The sequence below is a fragment of the Phaenicophaeus curvirostris genome, chromosome 28, assembly GCF_032191515.1.
Source record: "Phaenicophaeus curvirostris isolate KB17595 chromosome 28, BPBGC_Pcur_1.0, whole genome shotgun sequence".
Taxonomy (NCBI): Eukaryota; Metazoa; Chordata; class Aves; order Cuculiformes; family Cuculidae; genus Phaenicophaeus; species Phaenicophaeus curvirostris.
Window position 1 is genome coordinate 253,231 of NC_091419.1, and position 19,324 is coordinate 272,554.

Here is a 19,324-nt window from a genome sequence, read left to right on the forward strand (position 1 = left end):
GTCCGCCCCTCTTTGCCCTTGTCCGCCCCTCTTTGCCCTTGTCCGCCCCTCTTTGCCCTTGTCCGCCCCTCTTTGCCCTTGTCCGCCCCTCTTTGCCCTTGTCCGCCCCTCTTTGCCCTTGTCCCGTTTTCTCCGCACTTTTCCTCCCCTCTTTGCCCTATTCCCGTAGTCTCCGCCCCTCTTTGCCCTTGTCCGCCCCTCTTTGCCCTTGTCCCGTTTTCTCCGCACTTTTCCTCCCCTCTTTGCCCTATTCCCGTATTCTACGCCCCTCTTTGCACTTGTCCGCCCCTCTTTGCCCTTCTCCCGTATTCTCCGCTCTTTTCCACCCCTCTTTGCCCTTGTCCCGTATTCTCCAAATTTATCTGCCTCTCTTAGAACTTTTCAAGTATTCTCTGCCCTTGTGCAGCCCTCTTTGCCCTTGTGCAGCCCTCTTTGCCCTTGTGCAGCCCTCTTTGCACTTGTCCGCCCCTCTTTGAACTTGTCTGCCCCTCTTTGCCCTTGTCCCGTATTCTCCGCCCTTTTCCGCCTCTCTTTGCCCTTCTCCTGTATTCTCCGCAATTCTCCGCCCCTCTTTGCCCTTGTCGTACCCTCTTTGCCCTTTTCTGCCCTCTTTGCCCTTGTCCCGTATTCTCCGCAATTGTCCGCTCCTCTTTGCACTTGTCCGCCCCTCTTTGCCCTTGTCAGCCCTCTTTGAACTTGTCCACCCCTCTTAGCCTTTGTACGACACTCTTTTTCCTTTTCCCATATTCTCCGTGCTTGTCCGCCCCTCTTTGACATTGTCCGCACGTCTTTGCCCTTTTCCGCCCCTCTTTGCAATTTTTCCGCCCCTCTTTGCAATTTTTCCGCCCCTCTTTGCCCTTGTCCCCCTTCTTTGCCCTTGTCCCCCTTCTTTGCCCTTGTCCCCCTTCTTTGCCCTTGTCCGCCCTTCTTTGCCCTTGTCCGCCCTTCTTTGCCCTTGTCCGCCCTTCTTTGCCCTTGTCCGCCCTTCTTTGCCCTTGTCCGCCCTTCTTTGCCCTTGTCCGCCCTTCTTTGCCCTTGTCCGACCCTCTTTGCCCTTGTCCTCCTCTCTTTGCACTTGTCCGCCTCTCTTTGCCCTTGTCCGCCCCTCTTTGCCCTTGTCCCGTATTCTCCGCCCTTGTCCGCCCCTCTTTGCCCTTGTCCGCCCCTCTTTGCCCTTGTCCGCCCCTCTTTGCCCTTGTCCGCCCCTCTTTGCCCTTGTCCGCCCCTCTTTGCCCTTGTCCGCCCCTCTTTGCCCTTGTCCGCCCCTCTTTGCCCTTGTCCGCCCCTCTTTGCCCTTGTCCGCCCCTCTTTGCCCTTGTCCGCCCCTCTTTGCCCTTGTCCGCCCCTCTTTGCCCTTGTCCGCCCCTCTTTGCCCTTGTCCGCCCCTCTTTGCCCTTGTCCGCCCCTCTTTGCCCTTGTCCGCCCCTCTTTGCCCTTGTCCGCCCCTCTTTGCCCTTGTCCGCCCCTCTTTGCCCTTGTCCGCCCCTCTTTGCCCTTGTCCGCCCCTCTTTGCCCTTGTCCGCCCCTCTTTGCCCTTGTCCGCCCCTCTTTGCCCTTGTCCGCCCCTCCTTGCGCTTGTCCGCCCCTCCTTGCGCTTGTCCGCCCCTCCTTGCGCTTGTCCGCCCCTCTTTGCCCTTGTCCGCCCCTCTTTGCCCTTGCCCGCCCCTTTTTACCCTTCTCCCGTATTCTCCGCCCTTCTCTGCCCGTCGTAGCACTTGTCCCGTATTCTCCGATCTTGTCCGCCCCTCTTTGCCCTTGTCCCGTATTCTCCGCACTTGTCCGCCAATCTTTGCACTTCTCCCATATTCTCCACACTTGTCCGCCCCTCTTTGCCCTTGTCCGCACCTCTTTGCCCTTGTCCGACCCTATTTACACTTGTCTGCTCCTCTTTGCACTTGTCCCATATTCTCCGCATTTTTCCGCCCCTCTTTGCCCTTGTCCCGTATTCTCCGCACTTGTCTGCCCCTCTTAGACATTGTCCGGTATTCTCAGCATTTGTCCGCCCCTCTTTGCCCTTGTCCGCCCCTCTTTGCCCTTGTCCGCCCCTCTTTGCCCTTGTCCGCCCCTCTTTGCCCTTGTCCGCCCCTCTTTGCCCTTGTCCGCCCCTCTTTGCCCTTGTCCGCCCCTCTTTGCCCTTGTCCGCCCCTCTTTGCCCTTGTCCGCCCCTCTTTGCCCTTGTCCCGTTTTCTCCGCACTTTTCCTCCCCTCTTTGCCCTATTCCCGTAGTCTCCGCCCCTCTTTGCCCTTGTCCGCCCCTCTTTGCCCTTGTCCCGTTTTCTCCGCACTTTTCCTCCCCTCTTTGCCCTATTCCCGTATTCTACGCCCCTCTTTGCACTTGTCCGCCCCTCTTTGCCCTTCTCCCGTATTCTCCGCTCTTTTCCACCCCTCTTTGCCCTTGTCCCGTATTCTCCAAATTTATCTGCCTCTCTTAGAACTTTTCAAGTATTCTCTGCCCTTGTGCAGCCCTCTTTGCCCTTGTGCAGCCCTCTTTGCCCTTGTGCAGCCCTCTTTGCCCTTGTGCAGCCCTCTTTGCCCTTGTGCAGCCCTCTTTGCCCTTGTGCAGCCCTCTTTGCCCTTGTGCAGCCCTCTTTGCACTTGTCCGCCCCTCTTTGAACTTGTCTGCCCCTCTTTGCCCTTGTCCCGTATTCTCCGCCCTTTTCCGCCTCTCTTTGCCCTTCTCCTGTATTCTCCGCAATTCTCCGCCCCTCTTTGCCCTTGTCGTACCCTCTTTGCCCTTTTCTGCCCTCTTTGCCCTTGTCCCGTATTCTCCGCAATTGTCCGCTCCTCTTTGCACTTGTCCGCCCCTCTTTGCCCTTGTCAGCCCTCTTTGAACTTGTCCACCCCTCTTAGCCTTTGTACGACACTCTTTTTCCTTTTCCCATATTCTCCGTGCTTGTCCGCCCCTCTTTGACATTGTCCGCACGTCTTTGCCCTTTTCCGCCCCTCTTTGCAATTTTTCCGCCCCTCTTTGCAATTTTTCCGCCCCTCTTTGCCCTTGTCCCCCCTTCTTTGCCCTTGTCCCCCTTCTTTGCCCTTGTCCGCCCTTCTTTGCCCTTGTCCGCCCTTCTTTGCCCTTGTCCGCCCTTCTTTGCCCTTGTCCGCCCTTCTTTGCCCTTGTCCGCCCTTCTTTGCCCTTGTCCGCCCTTCTTTGCCCTTGTCCGACCCTCTTTGCCCTTGTCCTCCTCTCTTTGCACTTGTCCGCCCCTCTTTGCCCTTGTCCCGTATTCTCCGCCCTTGTCCGCCCCTCTTTGCCCTTGTCCGCCCCTCTTTGCCCTTGTCCGCCCCTCTTTGCCCTTGTCCGCCCCTCTTTGCCCTTGTCCGCCCCTCTTTGCCCTTGTCCGCCCCTCTTTGCCCTTGTCCGCCCCTCTTTGCCCTTGTCCGCCCCTCTTTGCCCTTGTCCGCCCCTCTTTGCCCTTGTCCGCCCCTCTTTGCCCTTGTCCGCCCCTCTTTGCCCTTGTCCGCCCCTCTTTGCCCTTGTCCGCCCCTCTTTGCCCTTGTCCGCCCCTCTTTGCCCTTGTCTGCCCCTCTTTGCCCTTGTCTGCCCCTCTTTGCCCTTGTCGCCCCTCTTTGCCCTTGTCCGCCCCTCTTTGCCCTTGTCCGCCCCTCTTTGCCCCTTGTCCCCTATTCTCCGCCTTTATCCGCCCCTCTTTTCCCTTGTCCGCCCCCCTTTATTTTGTCCGCCGCTATTTGCCCTTGTCCCATATTCTCCGCCCTTGTCCGCCCCTCTTTGCCTTTTCCGCCCCTCTTTGCCTTTTCCAACCCTCTTTGCACTTGTCCGCACCTCTTTGACCTTCTGCGCCCCTCTTTTCCCTTGTGCCTTCTCTTTGGCCTTGTCCGCCCCTCATTTCACCTGTCTACACCTCTTTGACCTTTTCCCGTATTCTCCGCAATTCTAAGCCATCTTTCCCCTTGTCCCGTATTCTCCGCACTTCTAAGCCACTCTTTCCCCTTGTCCCGTAATCTCCGCGCTTCTAAGCCCCTCTTTGCCCTTGTCCGCCCCTCTTTGCCCTTGTCCGCCCCTCTTTGCCCTTGTCCGCCCCTCCTTGCGATTATCCGCCCCTCTTTGCCCTTGTCCACCCCTCTTTGCATTTGTCCGCCCCTCTTTGCCCTTGTCCGCCCCTTTTTACCCTTCTCCCGTATTCTCCGCCCTTCTCTGCCCGTCGTAGCACTTGTCCCGTATTCTCCGATCTTGTCCGCCCCTCTTTGCCCTTGTCCAATATTCTCAGCAGTTGTCCGCCCCTCTTTGCGCTTGTCCGCCCCTCTTTGCGCTTGTCCGCCCCTCTTTGCGCTTGTCTGCCCCTCTTTGCGCTTGTCTGCCCCTCTTTGCCCTTGTCTGCCCCTCTTTGCCCTTGTCCGCCCCTCTTTGCCCTTGTCCGCCCCTCTTTGCCCTTGTCCGCCCCTCTTTGCCCTTGTCCGCCCCTCTTTGCCCTTGTCCGCCCCTCTTTGCCCTTGTCCGCCCCTCTTTGCCCTTGTCCCGTATTCTCCGATCTTGTCCGCCCCTCTTTGCCCTTGTCCCGTATTCTCCGCACTTGTCCGCCAATCTTTGCACTTCTCCCATATTCTCCACACTTGTCCGCCCCTCTTTGCCCTTGTCCGCACCTCTTTGCCCTTGTCCGACCCTATTTAAACTTGTCTGCTCCTCTTTGCACTTGTGCCATATTCTCCGCATTTTTCCGCCCCTCTTTGCCCTTGTCCCGTATTCTCCGCACTTGTCTGCCCCTCTTAGACATTGTCCGGTATTCTCAGCATTTGTCCGCCCCTCTTTGCCCTTGTCCGCCACTCTTTGCCCTTGTCCGCCCCTCTTTGCCCTTGTCCGCCCCTCTTTGCTCTTGTCCAGTATTCTCCGATCTTGTCCGCCCCTCTTTGCTCTTGTCCAGTATTCTCCGATCTTGTCCGCCCCTCTTTGCTCTTCTCCCATATTCTCCGCACTTGTCCGGCCCTCTTTGCTCTTCTCCCATATTCTCCGCACTTGTCCGCCCCTCTTTGCCCTTGTCCGCCCCTCTTTGCCCTTGTCCGCCCCTCTTTGCCCTTGTCCGCCCCTCTTTGCCCTTGTCCGCCCCTCTTTGCCCTTGTCCGCCCCTCTTTGCCCTTGTCCGCCCCTCTTAGCCCTTGTCCCGTATTCTCCGCACTTGTCCGCCCCTCTTTGCCCTTGTCCGCCCCTCTTTGCCCTTGTCCGCCCCTCTTTGCCCTTGTCCGCCCCTCTTTGCTCTTCTCCCATATTCTCCGCACTTGTCCGGCCCTCTTTGCTCTTCTCCCATATTCTCCGCACTTGTCCGCCCCTCTTTGCCCTTGTCCGCCCCTCTTTGCCCTTGTCCGCCCCTCTTTGCCCTTGTCCGCCCCTCTTTGCCCTTGTCCGCCCCTCTTTGCCCTTGTCCGCCCCTCTTTGCCCTTGTCCGCCCCTCTTAGCCCTTGTCCGCCCCTCTTAGCCCTTGTCCCGTATTCTCCGCACTTGTCCGCCCCTCTTTGCCCTTGTCCGCCCCTCTTTGCCCTTGTCCGCCCCTCTTTGCCCTTGTCCGCCCCTCTTTGCCCTTGTCCGCCCCTCTTTGTACTTGTCCCGTATTCTCCGCACTTGTCTGCCCCTCTTTGCACTTGTCCGCCCCTCTTTGACCTTGTCCCGTATTCTCCGCACATGTCCGCCCCTCTTTGCCCTTGCCCGCCCCTCTTTGCCCTTGCCCGCCCCTCTTTGCCCTTGCCCGCCCACTTTGCCCTTGCCCGCCCCTCTTTGCCCTTGCCCGCCCCTCTTTGACTAGGTCCCATATTCTCCGCACTTGTCCGCCCCTGTTTGCCCTTGTCCCATATTCTCCGCATTTGTCTGCCCCTCTTTGCCCTTGTCCCATATTCTCCGCACTTGTCCGCCCCTGTTTGCCCTTGTCCCATATTCTCCGCACTTGTCCGCCCCTCTGTGCCCTGGTCCGCCCCTCTTTGCCCTGGTCCGCCCCTCTTTGCCCTGGTCCGCCCCTCTTTGCCCTTGTCCGCCCCCTTTGCCCTTGTCTGCCCCTCTTTGTCCTTGTCCCGTATTCTCCGCACTTGTCCGCCCCTCTTTGCCCTTGTCCAGTATTCTTTGCCCTTGTCCGCCCCTCTTTGCCCTTGTCCACCCCTCTTTGACCTTGTCCGCCCCTTTTTCTCTTGTCCCGTATTCTCCGCCCTTGTCCGCACCTCTTAGAATTTGTCCGCCCCTCTTTGCCCTTGTCCCTTTTTCTCCGCAATTTTCCGCCCCTCTTTTCCCTTGTCCGCCCCTCTTTGCCCTTTTCTGCCCCTCTTTGCCCTTGTCCCATATTCTCCGCCCTTCTCCATCCCTCTTTTCCCTTGTCCCGTATTCTCTGCGCTTGTCCACCTCTCTTTGCAATTTTCCCGTATTCTCCACACTTCTCCAAACTTCTTTCCCTTGTCCGCCCATCTTTGCCCTACTCCGCCCCTCTTGCCCTTTTCCGCCCTTCTTTTACCTTTTCCGCCCCTCTTTGCCCTTGTCCGCCCCTCTTTGCCTTTTCCAACCCTGTTTGCGCTTGTCCGCACCTCTTTGCCCTTGTCCGCCCCTCTTTTCCCTTGTGCCTCCTCTTTGCCCTTGTCCGCCCCTCATTTCACCTGTCTACACCTCTTTGACCTTTTCCCGTATTCTCCGCAATTCTAAGCCATCTTTCCCCTTGTCCCGTATTCTCCGCACTTCTAAGCCACTTTTTCCCCTTGTCCCGTAATCTCCACGCTTCTACGCCCCTCTTTGCCCTTGTCCGCCCCTCTTTGCCCTTGTCCGCCCCTCTTTGCCCTTGTCCGCCCCTCTTTGCATTTGTCCCGTTTTCTCCACTATTGTCTGCTCCTCTTTGCCCTTGTCCAATATTCTCAGCAGTTGTCCGCCCCTCCTTGCGCTTGTCCGCCCCTCCTTGCGCTTGTCCGCCCCTCCTTGCGCTTGTCCGCCCCTCCTTGCCCTTGTCCGCCCCTCCTTGCCCTTGTCCGCCCCTCTTTGCCCTTGTCCGCCCCTCTTTGCCCTTGTCCGCCCCTCTTTGCCCTTGTCCGCCCCTCTTTGCCCTTGTCCGCCCCTCTTTGCCCTTGTCCCGTATTCTCCGCACATGTCCGCCCCTCTTTGCCCTTGCCCGCCCCTCTTTGCCCTTGCCCGCCCCTCTTTGCCCTTGCCCGCCCCTCTTTGCCCTTGCCCGCCCCTCTTTGCCCTTGCCCGCCCCTCTTTGACTAGGTCCCATATTCTCCGCACTTGTCCGCCCCTGTTTGCCCTTGTCCCATATTCTCCGCACTTGTCTGCCCCTCTTTGCCCTTGTCCCATATTCTCCGCACTTGTCCGCCCCTGTTTGCCCTTGTCCCATATTCTCCGCACTTGTCCGCCCCTCTGTGCCCTTGTCCGCCCCTCTGTGCCCTTGTCCGCCCCTCTTTGCCCTGGTCCGCCCATCTTTGCCCTGGTCGGCCCCTCTTTGCCCTTGTCCACCCCTCTTTGACCTTGTCCGCCCCTTTTTCTCTTGTCCCGTATTCTCCGCCCTTGTCCGCACCTCTTAGAATTTGTCCGCCCCTCTTTGCCCTTGTCCCTTTTTCTCCGCAATTTTCCGCCCCTCTTTTCCCTTGTCCGCCCCTCTTTGCCCTTTTCTGCCCCTCTTTGCCCTTGTCCCATATTCTCCGCCCTTCTCCATCCCTCTTTTCACTTGTCCCGTATTCTCTGCACTTGTCCACCTCTCTTTGCAATTTTCCCGTATTCTCCGCACTTCTCCAAACTTCTTTGCCCTTGTCCGCCCATCTTTGCCCTACTCCACCCCTCTTGCCCTTGTCCGCCCTTCTTTTACCTTTTCCGCCCCTCTTTGCCCTTGTCCGCCCCTCTTTGCCTTTTCCAACCCTGTTTGCGCTTGTCCGCACCTCTTTGCCCTTGTCCGCCCCTCTTTTCCCTTGTGCCTCCTCTTTGCCCTTGTCCGCCCCTCATTTCACCTGTCTACACCTCTTTGACCTTTTCCCGTATTCTCCGCAATTCTAAGCCATCTTTCCCCTTGTCCCATATTCTCCGCAATTCTAAGCCACTCTTTCCCCTTGTCCCGTAATCTCCACGCTTCTACGCCCCTCCTTGCCCTTGTCCGCCCCTCCTTGCCCTTGTCCGCCCCTCCTTGCCCTTGTCCGCCCCTCCTTGCCCTTGTCCGCCCCTCCTTGCCCTTGTCCGCCCCTCCTTGCCCTTGTCCGCCCCTCTTTGCCCTTGTCCGCCCCTCTTTGCCCTTGTCCGCCCCTCTTTGCCCTTGCCCGCCCCTCTTTGACTAGGTCCCGTATTCTCCGCACTTGTCTGCCCCTCTTTGCCCTTGTCCCATATTCTCCGCACTTGTCCGCCCCTCTTTGCCCTGGTCCGCCCCTCTTTGCCCTGGTCCGCCCCTCTTTGCCCTGGTCCGCCCCTCTTTGCCCTGGTCCGCCCCTCTTTGCCCTGGTCCGCCCCTCATTGCCCTGGTCCGCCCCTCATTGCCCTGGTCCGCCACTCTTTGCCCTTGTCCGCCCCCTTTACCCTTGTCTGCCCCTCTTTGTCCTTGTCCCGTATTCTCCGCACTTGTCCGCCCCTCTTTGCCCTTGTCCAGTATTCTTTGCCCTTGTCCGCCCCTCTTTGACCTTGTCCGCCCCTTTTTCTCTTGTCCCGTATTCTCCGCCCTTGTCCGCACCTCTTAGAATTTGTCCGCCCCTCTTTGCCCTTGTCCGCCCCTCTTTTCCCTTGTCCGCCCCTCTTTGCCCTTTTCTGCCCCTCTTTGCCCTTGTCCCATATTCTCCGCCCTTGTCCATCCCTCTTTTCCCTTGTCCCGTATTCTCTGCACTTGTCCACCTTTCTTTGCAATTTTCCCGTATTCTCCGCACTTCTCCAAACTTCTTTGCCCTTGTCCGCCCATCTTTGCCCTACTCCGCCCCTCTTGCCCTTTTCCGCCCTTCTTTTACCTTTTCCGCCCCTCTTTGCCCTTGTCCGCCCCTCTTTGCCTTTTCCAACCCTCTTTACCCTTGTCCGCCCCTCTTTTCCCTTGTGCCTCCTCTTTGCCCTTGTCCGCCCCTCATTTCACCTGTCTACACCTCTTTGACCTTTTCCCGTATTCTCCGCAATTCTAAGCCATCTTTCCCCTTGTCCCGTATTCTCCGCACTTCTAAGCCACTCTTTCCCCTTGTCCCGCAATCTCCACGCTTCTACGCCCCTCTTTGCCCTTGTCCGCCCCTCTTTGCCCTTGTCCGCCCCTCTTTGCCCTTGTCCCGTTTTCTCCGCTATTGTCTGCTCCTCTTTGCCCTTGTCCAATATTCTCAGCAGTTGTCCGCCCCTCCTTGCGCTTGTCCGCCCCTCCTTGCGCTTGTCCGCCCCTCCTTGCGCTTGTCCGCCCCTCCTTGCGCTTGTCCGCCCCTCCTTGCCCTTGTCCACCCCTCCTTGCCCTTGTCCGCCCCTCTTTGCCCTTGTCCGCCCCTCTTTGCCCTTGTCCGCCCCTCCTTGCCCTTGTCCGCCCCTCCTTGCCCTTGTCCGCCCCTCTTTGCCCTTGTCCGCCCCTCTTTGCCCTTGTCCGCCCCTCTTTGCCCTTGTCCGCCCCTCTTTGCCCTTGTCCGCCCCTCTTTGCCCTTGTCCGCCCCTCTTTGCCCTTGTCCGCCCCTCTTTGCCCTTGTCCGCCCCTCTTTGCCCTTGTCCGCCCCTCTTTGCCCTTGTCCCGTATTTTCCGCACTTGTCCGCCCTTCTTTGCCCTTGTCCCGTATTCTCCACACTTGTCCGCCAATCTTTGCACTTCTCCCATATTCTCCACACTTGTCCGCCTTTCTTTGCCCTTGTCCGCACCTCTTTGCCCTTGTCCGACCCTATTTACCCTTGTCTGCTCCTCTTTGCACTTGTCCCGTATTCTCCGCACATTTCCGTCCCTCTTTGCCCTTGTCCCGTATTCTCCGCTATTGTCTGCCCCTCTTTTCCCTCGTCCAATATTCTCAGCAGTTGTCCGCCCCTCTTTGCGCTTGTCCGCCCCTCTTTGCGCTTGTCCGCCCCTCTTTGCGCTTGTCCGCCCCTCTTTGCACTTGTCCGCCCTTCTTTGCCCTTGTCCCGTATTCTCCGCACTTGTCTGCCCGTCTTTGCACTTTTCACTTGTTCTCCGTACTTGTCCGAACCTCTTTGCCCTTTTCCCCTATTATCCGCTCTTGTCCGCCCCTCATTGCCCTTCTCCCATATTCTCCGCACTAGTCCGCCCCTCTTTGCCCTTGTCCGCCCCTCGTTGCACTTGTCCCGTATTCTCCGCCCTTGTCCGCCCCTCTTTGCCCTTGTCCGCCCCTCTTTGCCCTTGTCCGCCCCTCTTTGCCCTTGTCCGCCCCTCTTTGCCCTTGTCCGCCCCTCTTTGCCCTTGTCCGCCCCTCTTTGCCCTTGTCCGCCCCTCTTTGCCCTTGTCCGCCCCTCTTTGCCCTTGTCCGCCCCTCTTTGCCCTTGTCCACCCTTCTTTGCCCTTGTCCCGTATTCTCCGCACTTGTCTGCCAATCTTTGCACTTCTCCCATATTCTCCACACTTGTCCGCACCTCTTTGCCCTTGTCCGACCCTATTTACCCTTGTCTGCTCCTCTTTGCACTTGTCCCGTATTCTCCGCACATTTCCGTCCCTCTTTACCCTTGTCCCGTATTCTCCGCTATTGTCTGCCCCTCTTTTCCCATGTCCAGTATTCTCAGCAGTTGTCCGCCCCTCTTTGCCCTTGTCCGCCCCTCTTTGCCCTTGTCCGCCCCTCTTTGCCCTTGTCCGCCCCTCTTTGCCCTTGTCCGCCCCTCTTTGCCCTTGTCCGCCCCTCTTTGCCCTTGTCCGCCCCTCTTTGCCCTTCTCCCATATTCTACGCACTTGTCCGCCCCTCTTTGCCCTTGTCCGCCCCTCTTTGCCCTTGTCCGCCCCTCTTTGCCTTTTCCGCCCCTCTTTACGCTTGTCTGCACCTCTTTGCCCTTGTCCCGTATTCTCCGCAATTCTGAGCCACTCTTTCCCCTTGTCCCGTATTCTCCGCACTTCTAAGCCACTCTTTCCCCTTGTCCCGTAATCTCCGCTCTTCTACGCCCCTCTTTGCCCTTGTCCGCCCCTCTTTGCCCTTGTCCGCCCCTCTCTGCCCTTGTCCGCCCCTCTTTGCCCTTGTCCGCCCCTCTCTGCCCTTGTCCGCCCCTCTTTGCCCTTGTCCGCCCCTCTTTTCCTTTGTCCGCCCCTCTTTGCCTTTGTCCGCCCCTCTTTGCCTTTGTCCGCCCCTCTTTGCCTTTGTCCGCCCCTCTTTGCCTTTGTCCGCCCCTCTTTGCCTTTCTCCGCTACTCTTTGCCCTTGTCCCGTATTCTCCGCACTTGTCCGCCACTCTTTGCCCTTGTCCGCCCCTCTTTGCCCTTGTCCGCCCCTCTTTGCCCTTGTCCGCCCCTCTTTGCCCTTGTCCGCCCCTCTTTGCCCTTGTCCGCCCCTCTTTGCCCTTGTCCGCCCCTCTTTGCCCTTGTCCGCCCCTATTTGCCCTTGTCCCGTATTCTCCGCACTTCTAAGCCACTCTTTCCCCTTGTCCCGTAATCTCCGCTCTTCTCCGCCCCTCTTTGCCCTTGTCCGCCCCTCTTTGCCCTTGTCCGCCCCTCTTTGCCCTTGTCCGCCCCTCTTTGCCCTTGTCCGCCCCTCTTTGCCCTTGTCCGCCCCTCTTTGCCCTTGTCCGCCCCTCTTTGCCCTTGTCCGCCCCTTTTTACCCTTCTCCCGTATTCTCCGCCCTTCTCTGCCCGTCGTAGCACTTGTCCCGTGTTCTCCGATCTTGTCCGCCCCTCTTTGCCCTTGTCCAATATTCTCAGCAGTTGTCCGCCCCTCTTTGCCCTTGTCCGCCCCTCTTTGCCCTTGTCCGCCCCTCTTTGCCCTTGTCCGCCCCTCTTTGCTCTTGTCCGCCCCTCTTTGCCCTTTTCCGACCCTATTTACCCTTGTCTGCTCCTCTTTGCACTTGTCCCGTATTCTCCGCACATTTCCGTCCCTCTTTGCCATTTTCCCGTATTCTCCGCTATTGTCTGCCCCTCTTTTCCCTTGTCCACTATTCTCAGCAGTTGTCCGCCCCTCTTTGCCCTTGTCCGCCCCTCTTTGCCCTTGTCCGCCCCTCTTTGCCCTTGTCCGCCCCTCTTTGCCCTTGTCCGCCCCTCTTTGCCCTTGTCCGCCCCTCTTTGCCCTTGTCCCGTATTTTCCGCACTTGTCCGCCCTTCTTTGCCCTTGTCCCGTATTCTCCACACTTGTCCGCCAATCTTTGCACTTCTCCCATATTCTCCACACTTGTCCGCCTTTCTTTGCCCTTGTCCGCACCTCTTTGCCCTTGTCCGACCCTATTTACCCTTGTCTGCTCCTCTTTGCACTTGTCCCGTATTCTCCGCACATTTCCGTCCCTCTTTGCCCTTGTCCCGTATTCTCCGCTATTGTCTGCCCCTCTTTTCCCTCGTCCAATATTCTCAGCAGTTGTCCGCCCCTCTTTGCGCTTGTCCGCCCCTCTTTGCGCTTGTCCGCCCCTCTTTGCACTTGTCCGCCCTTCTTTGCCCTTGTCCCGTATTCTCCGCACTTGTCTGCCCGTCTTTGCACTTTTCACTTGTTCTCCGTACTTGTCCGAACCTCTTTGCCCTTTTCCCCTATTATCCGCTCTTGTCCGCCCCTCATTGCCCTTCTCCCATATTCTCCGCACTAGTCCGCCCCTCTTTGCCCTTGTCCGCCCCTCGTTGCACTTGTCCCGTATTCTCCGCCCTTGTCCGCCCCTCTTTGCCCTTGTCCGCCCCTCTTTGCCCTTGTCCGCCCCTCTTTGCCCTTGTCCGCCCCTCTTTGCCCTTGTCCGCCCCTCTTTGCCCTTGTCCGCCCCTCTTTGCCCTTGTCCCGTATTCTCCGCACTTGTCTGCCAATCTTTGCACTTCTCCCATATTCTCCACACTTGTCCGCACCTCTTTGCCCTTGTCCGACCCTATTTACCCTTGTCTGCTCCTCTTTGCACTTGTCCCGTATTCTCCGCACATTTCCGTCCCTCTTTACCCTTGTCCCGTATTCTCCGCTATTGTCTGCCCCTCTTTTCCCATGTCCAGTATTCTCAGCAGTTGTCCGCCCCTCTTTGCCCTTGTCCGCCCCTCTTTGCCCTTGTCCGCCCCTCTTTGCCCTTCTCCCATATTCTACGCACTTCTCCGCCCCTCTTTGCCCTTGTCCGCCCCTCTTTGCCTTTTCCGCCCCTCTTTACGCTTGTCTGCACCTCTTTGCCCTTGTCCCGTATTCTCCGCAATTCTGAGCCACTCTTTCCCCTTGTCCCGTATTCTCCGCACTTCTAAGCCACTCTTTCCCCTTGTCCCGTAATCTCCGCTCTTCTACGCCCCTCTTTGCCCTTGTCCGCCCCTCTTTGCCCTTGTCCGCCCCTCTTTGCCCTTGTCCGCCCCTCTCTGCCCTTGTCCGCCCCTCTTTGCCCTTGTCCGCCCCTCTTTGCCCTTGTCCGCCCCTCTCTGCCCTTGTCCGCCCCTCTTTGCCCTTGTCCGCCCCTCTTTTCCTTTGTCCGCCCCTCTTTGCCTTTGTCCGCCCCTCTTTGCCTTTGTCCGCCCCTCTTTGCCTTTGTCCGCCCCTCTTTGCCTTTCTCCGCTACTCTTTGCCCTTGTCCCGTATTCTCCGCACTTGTCCGCCCCTCTTTGCCCTTGTCCGCCCCTCTTTGCCCTTGTCCGCCCCTCTTTGCCCTTGTCCGCCCCTATTTGCCCTTGTCCCGTATTCTCCGCACTTCTAAGCCACTCTTTCCCCTTGTCCCGTAATCTCCGCTCTTCTCCGCCCCTCTTTGCCCTTGTCCGCCCCTCTTTGCCCTTGTCCGCCCCTCTTTGCCCTTGTCCGCCCCTCTTTGCCCTTGTCCGCCCCTCTTTGCCCTTGTCCGCCCCTCTTTGCCCTTGTCCGCCCCTGTTTGCCCTTGTCCGCCCCTCTTTGCCCTTGTCCGCCCCTTTTTACCCTTCTCCCGTATTCTCCGCCCTTCTCTGCCCGTCGTAGCACTTGTCCCGTATTCTCCGATCTTGTCCGCCCCTCTTTGCCCTTGTCCAATATTCTCAGCAATTGTCCGCCCCTCTTTGCGCTTGTCCGCCCCTCTTTGCCCTTGTCCGCCCCTCTTTGCCCTTGTCCGCCCCTCTTTGCCCTTTTCCGACCCTATTTACACTTGTCTGCTCCTCTTTGCACTTGTCCCGTATTCTCCGCACATTTCCGTCCCTCTTTGCCATTGTCCCGTATTCTCCGCTATTGTCTGCCCCTCTTTTCCCTTGTCCAGTATTCTCAGCAGTTGTCCGCCCCTCTTTGCCCTTGTCCGCCCCTCTTTGCCCTTGTCCGCCCCTCTTTGCCCTTGTCCGCCCCTCTTTGCCCTTGTCCGCCCCTCTTTGCCCTTGTCCACCCTTCTTTGCCCTTGTCCCGTATTCTCCGCACTTGTCTGCCAATCTTTGCACTTCTCCCATATTCTCCACACTTGTCCGCACCTCTTTGCCCTTGTCCGACCCTATTTACCCTTGTCTGCTCCTCTTTGCCCTTGTTCCTTATTCTCCGCAATTCTCTGCACCTCTTTGCCCTTGTCCGGTATTCTCCGCACTTCTCCAGCCCTCCTTGAACTTGTCAGCCCGTCTTTGCCCTTGTCTGCCCGTCTTGGCACTTTTCCGCCCGTCTTTGCCCTTGTCCGCAAGGCAACGTAAAGCAACGTAAAGCAATGTAAAGCAAGGGAACCTAAAGCAACGTAAAGCAAGGCAACGTAAAGCAACGTAAAGCAAGGCAACGTAAAGCAACGTAAAGCAAGGCAACGTAAAGCAATGTAAAGCAAGGCAACGTAAAGGAACGTAAAGCAACGTAAAGCAAGGCAACGTAAAGCAAGGCAACGTAAAGCAACGTAAAGCAAAGTAAATCAACGTAAAGCAAGGCAACGTAAAGCAACGTAAATCAACGTAAAGCAAGGCAACGTAAAGCAACGTAAAGCAAGGCAACGTAAATCAACGTAAAGCAAGGCAACGTAAAGCAAGGTAATGTAAAGCAACGTAAGGCAACGTAAAGCAAGGCAACATAAAGCAACGTAAGGCAACGTAAAGCAACGTAAAGCAAGGCAACTTAAAGCAAGGAATCGTAAAGCAAAATAAAGCAACGTAAAGCAAGGCAACGTAAAGCAAGGCAACGTAAGGCAAGGCAAAGTAAAGTAAGGCAACGTAAAGCAACGTAAAGCAAGGCAACGTAAAGCAACCTAAAGCAATGTAAAGCAAGGGAACGTAAAGCAACGTAAAGCAACGTAAAGCAACGTAAGGCAAGGCAACGTAAGGCAAGGCAACGTAAAGCAAGGCAACGTAAGGCAAGGCAACGTAAGGCAAGGCAACGTAAGGCAAGGCAACGTAAGGCAAGGCAACGTAAAGCAATGCAACGTAAAGCAAGGCAACGTAAAGCAACGTGAAGCAAGGCAACGTAAAGCAAGGCAACGTAAAGCAACGTAAAGCAAGGCAACGTAAAGCAAGGCAACGTAAAGCAACGTAAAGCAAGGCAACGTAAAGCAACGTAAAGCAACGTAAAGCAACGTAATGCAAGGCAACGTAAAGCAAGGCTACATAAAGCAACGTAAAGCAACGTAAAGCAAGGCAACGTAAAGAAAATCAACGTAAGACAAGGCAACGTAAAGCTAGGCAACGTAAAGCAACGTAAAGCAAGGCAACGTAAAGCAAGGAAACCTAAGGCAAGGCAACGTAAAGCAAGGCAACGTAAAGCAACGTAAAGAAACGTAAAGCAAGGCAACGTAAAGAAAGGCAACGTAAAGCAAGGCAACGTAAAGCAACGTAAAGCAACGTAAAGCAAGGCAACGTAAAGCAATGTAAAGCAACGTAAAGCAAGGTAACGTAAAGCAACGTAAAGCAAGGCAACGTAAAGCAAGGCAACGTAAAGCAACGTAAATCAAGGCAACGTAAAGCAACGCAACGTAAAGCAAGGTAAACAAGGCAACGTAAAGCAACGTAAAGCAACATAAAGCAAGGCAACGTAAAGCAAGGCAACGTAAAGCAACATAAAGCAACGTAAGGCAAGGCAACGTAAGGCAAGGCAACGTAAAGCAAGGCAACGTAAAGCAACGCCACGTAAAGCAACGTATAGCAACGTAAAGCAAGGCAACGTAAAGCAACGCAAAGCAACGTAAAGCAAGGCAACGTAAAGCAACGTAAAGCAAGGCAACGTAAAGCAAGGCAACGTAAAGATACGTAAAGCAACGTAAAGCAAGGCAACGTAAAGCAAGGCAACGTAAAGCAACGTAAGGCGACGTAAAGCAACGTAAAGCAACGTAAAGCAAGGCAACATAAAGCAACGTAAAGCAAGGCAACGTAAAGCAAGGCAACGTAAAGCAACGTAAAGCAACGTAAAGGAAGGCAACGTAAAGCAAGGCAACGTAAAGCAACGTATAAGAAACGTAAAGCAAAGACACGTAAAGCATGGCAACATAAAGCAACGTAAGGCAACGTAAAGCAAGACAACGTAAAGCAACGTAAAGCAACATAAAGCAAGGCAACGTAAAGCAACGTAAAGCAACATAAAGCAAGGCAACGTAAAGCAACGTAAAGCAACGTAAAGCAACCTAAAGCAAGGCAACGTAAAGCAACGTAAAGCAAGGCAATGTAAAGCAAGGCAACGTAAAGCAACGTAAAGCAACGTAAAGCAAGGCAACGTAAAGCAACGTAAAGCAAGGCAACGTAAAGCAACGTAATGCAATGTAAAGCAAGGCAAGGTAAAGCAACGTAAAGCAACGCAACGTAAAGCAAGGCAACGTAAAGCAACGTAAAGCAAGGCAACGTAAAGCAACGTAAAGCAACGTAAAGCAAGGCAACGTAAAGCAACGTAATGCAATGTAAAGCAAGGCAAGGTAAAGCAACGTAAAGCAACGCAACGTAAAGCAACGTAAAGCAAGGCAAAGTAAAGCAAGGCAAAGTAAAGCAAGGCATCGTAAAGCAAGGCAACGTAAAGCAAGGCAAGGTAAAGCAAGGCAACGTAAAGCAAGGCAACGTAAAGCAATGTAAAGCAAGGCAACGTAAAGCAACGTAAAGTAACGTAAAGCAAGGCAACGTAAAGCAAGACAACGTAAAGCAAGGCAACGTAAAGCAACGTAAAGCAAGGCAAAGTAAAGCAAGGCAACGTAAAGCAACGTAAAGCAAGGCAACGTAAAGCAAGGTAATGTAAAGCAACGTAAGGCAACGTAAAGCAAGGCAACGTAAAGCAACGTAAGGCAACGTAAAGCAACGTAAAGCAAGGCAACTTAAAGCAAGGAATCGTAAAGCAAAATAAAGCAACGTAAAGCAAGGCAACGTAAAGCAACGTAAAGCAACGTAAAGGAAGGCAACGTAAAGCAAGGCAACGTAAAGCAACGTAAAGCAAGGCAACGTAAAGCAAGGCAACGTAAAGCAAGGCAACCTAAAGCAACGTAAAGCAAGGCAACGTAAAGCAAGGCAACGTAAGGCAAGGCAACGTAAGGCAAGGCAACGTAAAGTAAGGCAACGTAAAGCAACGTAAAGCAACGTAAAGCAAGGCAACGTAAAGCAACCTAAAGCAATGTAAAGCAAGGGAACGTAAAGCAACGTAAAGCAAGGCAACGTAAAGCAACGTAAAGCAAGGCAACGTGAAGCAAGGCAACGTAAGGCAAGGCAACGTAAAGCAAGGCAACGTAAATCAAGGCAACGTAAAGCAACGTAAGGCAAGGCAACGTAAGGCAAGGCAACGTAAAGCAAGGCAACGTAAAGCAACGTAAAGCAAGGCAACGTAAAGCAAGGCAACGTAAAGCAACGTAAAGCAACTTTAAGCAAGGTAAAGCAACGTAAAGCAAGGCAACGTAAAGCAACGTAAAGCAACATAAAGCAAGGCAACGTAAAGCAACGTAAAGCAACATAAAGCAAGTCAACGTAAGGCAACGTAAAGCAACGTAATGAAAGGCAACGTAAAGCAAGGCTACATAAAGCAACGTAAAGCAACGTAAAGCAAGGCAACGTAAAGAAAATCAACGTAAGGCAAGGCAACGTAAAGCTAGGCAACGTAAAGCAACGTAAAGCAAGGCAACGTAAAGCAAGGAAACCTAAGGCAAGGCAACGTAAAGCAAGGCAACGTAAAGCAACGTAAAGCAACGTAAAGCAAGGCAACGTAAAGAAAGGCAACGTAAAGCAAGGCAACGTAAGGCAACGTAAAGCAAGGCAACGTAAAGCAACGTAAAGCAAGGCAACGTAAAGCAATGTAAAGCAAAGTAAAGCAAGGTAACGTAAAGCAACGTAAAGCAAGGCAACGTAAAGCAAGGCAACGTAAAGCAACGTAAATCAAGGCAACGTAAAGCAACGCAACGTAAAGCAAGGTAAACAAGGCAACGTAAAGCAAGGCAACGTAAAGCAACGTAAAGCAACATAAAGCAAGGCAACGTAAAGCAACATAAAGCAACGTAAAGCAAGGCAACGTAAAGCAAGGCAACGTAAAGCAACGTAAAGCAAGGCAACGTAAAGCAAGGCAACGTAAAGCAAGGCAACGTAAAGCAAGGCAACGTAAAGCAACACCACGTAAAGCAACGTATAGCAACGTAAAGCAAGGCAACGTAAAGCAACGCAAAGCAACGTAAAGCAAGGCAACGTAAAGCAACGTAAAGCAAGGCAACGTAAACCAAGGCAACGTAAAGCAAGGCAACGTAAAGCAACGTAAGGCGACGTAAAGCAACGTAAAGCAAGGCAACGTAAAGCAACGTAAAGCAAGGCAACGTAAAGCAAGGCAATGTAAAGCAACGTAAAGCAAGGCAACGTAAAGCAACGTAAAGCAACGTAAAGCAAGGCAACGTAAAGCAACGTAAAGCAACGTAAAGGAAGGCAACGTAAAGCAAGGCAACGTAAAGCAACGTATAAGAAACGTAAAGCAAAGACACGTAAAGCATGGCAACATAAAGCAACGTAAGGCAACGTAAAGCAAGGCAACGTAAAGCAACGTAAAGCAAGGCAACGTAAAGCAACGTAAAGCAACATAAAGCAAGGCAACATAAAGCAAGGCAACATAAAGCAAGGCAACGTAAAGCAACGTAAAGCAAGGCAACGTAAAGCAACGTAAAGCAAGGCAACGTAAAGCAAGGCAACGTAAAGCAACGTATAAGAAACGTAAAGCAAAGACACGTAAAGCATGGCAACATAAAGCAACGTAAGGCAACGTAAAGCAAGGCAACGTAAAGCAACGTAAAGCAACGTAAAGCAAGGCAACGTAAAGCAACATAAAGCAAGGCAACATAAAGCAAGGCAAAGTAAAGCAACGTAGAGCAACGTAAAGCAACGTAAAGCAAGGCAACGTAAAGCAACGTAAAGCAACGTAAAGCAAGGCAATGTAAAGCAAGGCAACGTAAAGCAACCTAAAGCAAGGCAACGTAAAGCAAGGCAACGTAA